At 32.9% G+C, this 8077-nt stretch overlaps 1 long non-coding RNA gene across 1 annotated transcript; it reads right to left on the reverse strand.

The window, feature by feature from the left end:
• Positions 1 to 227: 227 nt before the first annotated feature.
• Positions 228 to 732, reverse strand: LOC145156297 (uncharacterized). Its single transcript, XR_013736598.1, has 2 exons — positions 604 to 732; positions 228 to 510 (listed from the first exon to the last, which is right to left on the reverse strand). It is a non-coding gene; the product is annotated as an uncharacterized LOC145156297 (long non-coding RNA).
• Between the last annotated feature and the right edge of the window lie 7345 nt (positions 733 to 8077).

Here is an 8077-nt window from a genome sequence, read left to right on the forward strand (position 1 = left end):
TTGTATTTGTGGTAATTGGTAGAAAGGTATTATTTTTCTAATTTTATTCTTTCAACGGATTTAATACACAATCTCTCTCTATCTATCTCTCTCTCCCGTAGTTCTAGCGTTTAATCAGGTCACAAAAAATATACAATGTATCATATATAATACAAAGCAAACACAATGTTTCAAAATACTATTCACTCAAGACGGAAATTTATGTAAAAAAGAAAAAGGCAAAGAGAAATCATGGGATAGAGTAGTCGTTTATTTAACTTTATTAGCAAGATCCGAAGAAATGGTTTATTACAAATAACAATTATTAACCCACATGTCTTCGGAATAATCACCCAGGTACTTGACATACAGGAACATGTATGGAAACATGTATTAACTAATTATGACAGCAACATAATTTGTTTTGACAAGCACCATTTGGATAGCTAAGTTTTCTACAAAGTACTGTACAATCCTGGTTACAATCTCCAAAGCACAATTTTGAAGAAATTTTATATATTGGCTCAAGAGCTGTACATAAATACATTGAATCAATACATTTTGTCCATGTAACATAAATGAGAGTTGTAAAGATAAACTAAAAATGAAAGAAAGCTTTCATACCTAAAATCGGGACCATAGTGATGCAAAGAAAGGTCAACAAGAAAAGCATCATGGCAGGAGACTTTTTGTGTGTGGAAGCCATCAGGTTGTCAGGTTAATGCTTGATAATGCTAAATGATTGTAAGTATATAGGCGACAAACGATGGTTGTTATATATATAGCCTAACTAAACACTTCCAAAACAGAATTATCTGTAAGTAATGATATCGTGAAAAACTCTAATACAAATAAAACATTACTTTAGCCATGATTGCTTCATATTATTTAACAAAATATGAATATATGATGAAAAAATGTAATACAAATAGAACATTAAATTCAATTATATATATATATATATATATATATATATATATATATATATATATATATATATATATATTAAAGTTGTGGAAGAAAGGAATAGTGAAGTTGGCATACTTTGTCCAAGTTTGGTCCCTTGATTTACATATCCGGTCCCTGTACTTCTTTAATTAATTTATTCATGTCCTTTTGTTTGTGTTTCATTCAACTTCCCATTTTTTTGGCAGAATTGGTCCCTGTATTATTGTTGGAGTTAGGAATACTAAATTTGGATGTTTTTTGGCAACTTTGCTCATTATTCTTTACCCATTTTGACAGTTTTGGTCCGTGCAATCAATATTTTTACAACTTTTTGGAACCTTTTAATATTTAAATTTGGCCACAAAACTTTAACGGTTTGACAACTTTGATCCCTTTTTAAAAAGTTGCTAATTACTACCCCTTTAATTCTTTAGTCATTTTCACACTTCTGGTCCTTGCAGTCAAAATTTTTTACATTTTTTGTCCGGGGCAAAGTCCGGACTTTTCATCCTTGCACTTTCTATGTCTGTCATATTTATCAATTCGGAAACAACATTGGAAGCTTCTGGCCCCCGTGTAGCGGAGGTAACCTTTCTAGTTATTATTCTATTTTCATACATTTCTATCATTTTCTCGTAAAATGCGTTTAACTTTACAAATTTTCGATGAAATAATTATGTAAAACTTAAAAAACATTCTCTTTATCAAATTTACTACTTTAATAAACATTATCAACTAAACGCCAATATTACATCCTATTGTAACTATTGTAACTGATTTTAATCTATTGAATGTGAACCAGACATTTCACCTTGTTAACTCTTACATTAAACAATATATTGTAGATGCTTTTATAATTTATTGCTGACATGAATGGCAATATTAGGATTCTCTACTTTTGAAAATTCAAATACTAAAAATGTTAGTAAAATGTAATTTTCAAAAGTTATAAAATCCATATCTCAGATTATCCAAATATATGAAGTTTTTGTAAAACCATTTCCCTAATCTATTTTCGAAAAACCATGAATTAGAATTCTGGATATCCAAAATTTGGATATCATAAATTTCGAAATATTTTGGATCGGATTCTTTATTTTTAAATTTTTTTGAACACCCATACCTAGAATTCGAGTGTGGGATAACATGTTGAAGGTGGTATATTTTAATTTCTTTAGAATAGCTAACACACTCACCATTATTGTATTTTTAAGTTTGGAAGTTTGTATATTACTTGCATAATTTTCAGATGGCACCCGTATTATCTTTTAGCTTTGGAAATTTGTAACTTACTTAGATAATTTTCAGATGGCAATTAGAGTTTGATATGCTTGAATCACAATTTAATTACGTATTTTTGAACATTCTTCAACATCGAGTAGTGCATAGTAAGTTTTGCTAAAAGAAATAAATTATAAAAATCTATGTAGTCCATGGTGTATATATAAAAAGCAAAATTAGAGAGGGGTGTGAAAAATATTAACTTGTTAGAACATATACCAACAAATAATTATAAAATTGCTTTGTTAGTTACAAAATTCGTACATAAACCAACCAAAGTCGATGCCAAACCAAATATCCGTCTTCATGAAAAAGCTTAATCGGCATGACACTTTTTGTATTGAAAATTCTTTGGATGACCATATGTTCCTATTTTAGGTACGTAAGACACGTGCTTCAAAAAAGTAAACGTACACAAATCTTTCGATTGTCATATTCTATTAAGTTTTTTTACAAAGTGTTAAGGATGAATGTGATCATACTTTTAGCAGGATGCCACATAGGATGTTTTAGTTTTTTTTATGTTACATAAACTTAGCATGTCTAGCACAAAAAAAAAATAGAGAATGAAAGTGTAACAATTTAATAGGTTTAATTTTGAAGAAAAGAAATTAAAGAATATAAAGAAATACAACCCAACTAATCACAACACTCATTTATACTTTCCCCCTCCTCTATTCTCTGGGGACATACATATCAACTTATTCTTAACGAACTCCTTAGCACAAGGTAGAGAGTGGTTCTACATCCATAGCAACTTATTCTTAGCAACCTCCTTAACACAAGGTAGAGAGTGGTTTAGCATCCTTTACATCTCCCTTAGCACATCCTTTAATACCATCCACTACCTATAGCCTAAAAGCATCTTCAATAGTAAACATATGATAAGATTTAACACTCTTGACACCTTATTAATCAAAAAATGTTGACCTCTAAATAAGCGACCATTCAAATGGTTAAACTTTTTAAAGTATTTTTTTACGAATTTAACTTATTAATGCTCATCAAACTAAAATGTTGCATAAAACCTTATCATTTATTTTTTTGTTTTTTGAACATATTATACTTTAATATGAAATATTTTAATTAAGGTTATCATTAGATTAATATATAAACATTTTGTCAATGAAAAAATATACAAATAAAAAAATAGTTGAATAAATAGAAAATATTTAAAACTAAATTTTAATTAAGGGGGTAAAAATAAAATATGATAAAAGTAAAAGGGATGCTTGTAGATTTGTACATCAAACATGCATGCATCAAATTATATCAAAATACCCACTTCATTTTTTTTAATTTTTTTATGACATGTTTTTTATTGAAAAAGAACCCGAATATATCAACGTTCATAATTTTCGTCCTCTTTCCTTAGGAATCCATATTGATATATAAAAATGATCATGTTTTGTCTAATGAAGTAGAACTTTGTGTCTTCTTATCTCTTTTTTTCTCGATCTTATTCTTAAAGTCCTACAATTATATATATATATATATATATATATATATATATATATATATATATCAACTAATTACTATATCATAAGTTATAAAAATTCTTCAATTTATTTTTTGGAAGAGCCTAAAAACTATAAATTTAATAATCAACTAATTAATATATCTTATTCTTCAATTTTAATAGTTATTTAGTTAAAAGTTAAAGTGTTTTAGTATTAAAATAATATTTAAGTTATAAAAACATTTTGATATGTATTAATTGCATTATAAATGGAGAAGTTGTAATAAACTGTTATAATTCATGTCATAATATCAACATTTATCATTATATTTATAACTTATGATTTTAATCATTATTAAAAGACGTTTTAAATGGTAATAGAGTTTTCAAATACATGAGGTTGAAATATTTTAGGAGATATATATATATATATATATATATATATATATATATATATATATATATATGCTAAAACAAAATTAATTAAAGAAAAGCAATAAAAGATGATCTGTGTACATAGTTTCTCGTCCCCATTTTAGACCTAAACACCCTACAAAACTGGCACCAATCATGAGTGGCTCATTTTAAAATGGGGTAGCTAATATATATATATATATATATATATATATATATATATATATATATATATATATATATATATATATATATATATATATATATGTTTTGGCACAATTATTTTTACGACATACGGACGATTCGACTGATTTTTACTATTTTTCCTTATTACGAAACTTATATTATATTTTAAATGTGTAATGCCCGGTTCCTGGTATGTATTTAAATAAAAAGTATTCATATTTGCTAAGGGACTCGGCAAGTTGGAGGCCCGAAACTCGTCGAGTAAGAATTGGATATGTTGGACGCGGTACTTGAAGTCTACTCGACGAGTCGAAGAGCCTCGACTCGGCGAGTAGGTCTGCCAGAGTGAAACCCTTATTTTCAGGGTTTGCACCCTATTTAAACACCTTAACACCCTCATTGTAGCATCCCTCATTGCCACCCTTAGTCCAGAAAACCCTAATTTGAAACGCTAACCCATTTTGAGTGTTCTTAAGCCATTTTTGTGTGTCTTTGGTAGTTTTAAAGCTTGAGAAGGAAGAAAAAGCTTGGGGAGTTCAAGAGGAAGCAAGTAAATCCAGAGGTTGTGTTCTATTTCCAGCTCATTTGAGGTAGTTTAGGGCTTGAAGGTGCCATTTTTGGAACCATTCATGGATGCAAGCATGTTTTGGGGTATTGACTTCAGATCCAGAGCCTTTGAGGGACACCATCTCACACCCCCGAACCGTCGGAGCGGACGGCGGAAACGTCCGGGGGCGGGTGACGTCATGCGTAGTATCACAACAGTTGTATCATACTAAGCGTAGTAAGCACAACTATTACATTATAATATGAATATTTATATTGTTTGAACATATAGTTTGTTCGCATCAGTATATAACAAAAGTAAAAGACGTGACTCCAAAATGCTCCGTCTTCTCCAAAAGTTGGCAAGAGTACCTGTCTATTGTTGCCCTGAGAATACAAGTAGTTTTAAAATATCAGCATAAAGCTGGTGAGTTCATAAGTGTTTAGTTCTGGTGAAAGAAATGTTTCTTTGATCCTTTGAAAAGTGTTTCCCAAGAAAATCATATATTTTCTTATGAAAGATGTTTGATTATCCGTTAGTTATATGTTAAACAGCCTGTTTATGTAAGGTTGAGTTATCCCAGGAAAATCCTATATTTTCCTTAAAAGTTGATAGTTGGTTATGTGTTCTTGTCTGAGGTGTATAAGTATCTACCATACTTGTATCGTTAGATGTAGTTTCCTTGAAAAACCCTGTTTGTTCCCTGTGAGGTGTATTAGCCTTATTATATAAATAAAACTAATATATAAGTGGTGAACTAAATCCTAAGGGTATTATTAATACGCTCTAGTAATCAAATCGGTTATTACTTTGAGGTTAGTTCACTTGTTTCATTATTACAAAGTAAATTCTATTATCTAGGTTGCGAGTGTCATAACCGTACTTAGACTTGATATGGCACGTAACGGGGGCCAGTATCTTTTTATGACTTTGTCACCCGTAGACTTGACGGTCCCACTGTAGCTAGCAGCGAGGTGCGGGATAGTCAGTCTCGTATAGATCTATACACCACAGTCATGCTCTCCCTACAAGAGATTCTGGTTACAAGTGTTAGTCATACACTCTCGAATTCGGTGGGAGTGTTACCAAGGACGTGTCTCCAACTTTAGACTAACAATTTGCATGTAATAATACCGAAAATCCTGTTTATGTTTTGTATGAATTCTTTATAAAATATCACATTTAATGACAAGATTCAGAAGTTCCTTGCTTTGATTTTTGGAAACTGTTTCTACGAGTTGATTTCTTAATCGTTTGGTAAAACTGTTTTCTGTGTTAAAAGTATACTGAACATATAATTATTTTAAACAAAATAATATACTTTGAGCACAAGTTTCCTTGTACTTTTGCTTGTATTCCCCCCCTGAAAACATGAAAAACTCAGAAAAGCGTAGGGGTATGAACTCACTGTTTGACGTGGGATTCGAGTGTAAGTTGCTAGGAATTGCTGAGTGTCAAATAAAGCCTCGGGCACAAATGGATCCTATTATCATGTAAAAGTACATATATGCATTAGGTGAGGGCTTAACACTATTTGTTATGGAAGGAAATCATCCTAGGGGCCAGGAAACACTTAAAACTAAGTGTTAGAATCACATATGATTTGAAAATGGGGAGTTTGCAGTCGTAAAAAGGAGTGTACGGTCAAGGGTTTGCGACCCAATAGGGTTTACGGCCCATATGTTTACGGCCCAAGTGTTTACGGTCCATGGGTTTACGGCCCATAGGTTTACGGCCGTAAACACTTGGCGAAAAGTGCGATTTTTGGTGTTTCAAGGTCCTTTCTGGCCTTCTGGAAGTGTTCTAAGCCTCGTGCCCAGCTCAAGGAAGAGTTTAAAGGTCAATAATCGACCAAAAATAGAGTTTACGGCCATTGAAGGGTGTACGGCCGTAAACACCCAGTTCATGCGTTTTAGGTCTATTTTTAGGCGAAAATCTATGGTTTCTAGTAGATAACAAGTACAGATGGTAGTTAGTTACTGTTAAGAAGCTTGGAATGAGGTTTTTAGCCACCAAGAACTAGTATGTGTTCTTGGTGTTCTTGGTGAGAGAGAAAATCTATAAAATGATGAAATTTAGGAGATGAGACATGGATTCATCACTATAATAAGGATAGAAACACTATCAAAGTGAAGAATCACTTACATTCTTGAGGATCATTGAGCAATTTCGAAGTTTGTAGAGAGAGAGAGAGTAGAGAGAGAAAGCTTCTGGAGTATGTAAAGTGAGAAATGAAGGCCACTCATCCCTTATATAGGGGTGAGTTTACGGCCAAGGGGTGGGGTGGAGGGTTTACGGCCGTGAACAGGGTTTACGGTCGTAAACTGATCTTGCGGCTGTAAACTCCTCTCGAAGGGTTGTTTGGCCCGGATGCTATGCTTTGACTTAGAAAACCTCGTTTTTGAATCCAAAACTCGATTGAACTGAGCTTAGAATATTCCGTTAGACCAAAAATAATACTAACGTGAACAGAAATAAATCCGAATTGATTTATTTAAAACGTAAAGTCCTTCCCAAACTAAGAAATTTGCCGGAATTAAATAAAAACCCAAATTTTATTAACGAAAACTAGGTAAGGATAACAGAAAAAGTTTCGGTTTGTCACATCATCCCCCCGTTAGAGGGAATATCGTCCCGAAATTCGAACATAGAGTACAAATCATGGATTTGAAAAGAGATGCGGATACTTCTTTTTCATCTGATCTTCGCGCTCCCAAGTGAATTCAGGTCCCCGCTTGGCATTCCAACGAACCTTCACTATCGGGATGCGACTTTGTTTCGTTCGTTTGATCTCTCTATCCATGATTTCGACTGGTTCTTCCACAAAGTTCAGGTTCTCGTTGATCTCAATGTCGACAAGAGGAATCGTAAGGGTTTCGTCGGATACGCATTTCTTAAGATTCGAAACGTGGAAGAAAGGATGAATGTTGATAAGTTCTTGCGGTAAACGAAGTTTGTAGGCTACGGGACCGATCCTAGCGAGGATCTCGTAGGGTCCTATGTATCTTGGATTTAGCTTTCCACGCTTTCCAAAGCATATCATGCCTTTCCAGGGCGAGACCTTCAACAGAACACGGTCTCCAACCTGGAACTCCAAGGGTTTTCGTCGTTTATCGGCGTAGCTCTTTTGTCGATCTCGTGAGGCCTTAAGTCGTTCTCGGATTTGTACGATCTTTTCGGTGGTTTCGCGGATGATTTCTGGGCCAGTGAGAGTGCTGTCAGGGACTTGCCCCTTGGCTAGTTGCGTGTCGCCCACCTCAGCC

This window comes from Lactuca virosa, chromosome 2 (genome assembly GCF_052849685.1).
Source record: "Lactuca virosa cultivar CGN04683 chromosome 2, Lactuca_virosa_CGN04683_v6, whole genome shotgun sequence".
In the NCBI taxonomy this organism is placed as follows: domain Eukaryota; kingdom Viridiplantae; phylum Streptophyta; class Magnoliopsida; order Asterales; family Asteraceae; genus Lactuca; species Lactuca virosa.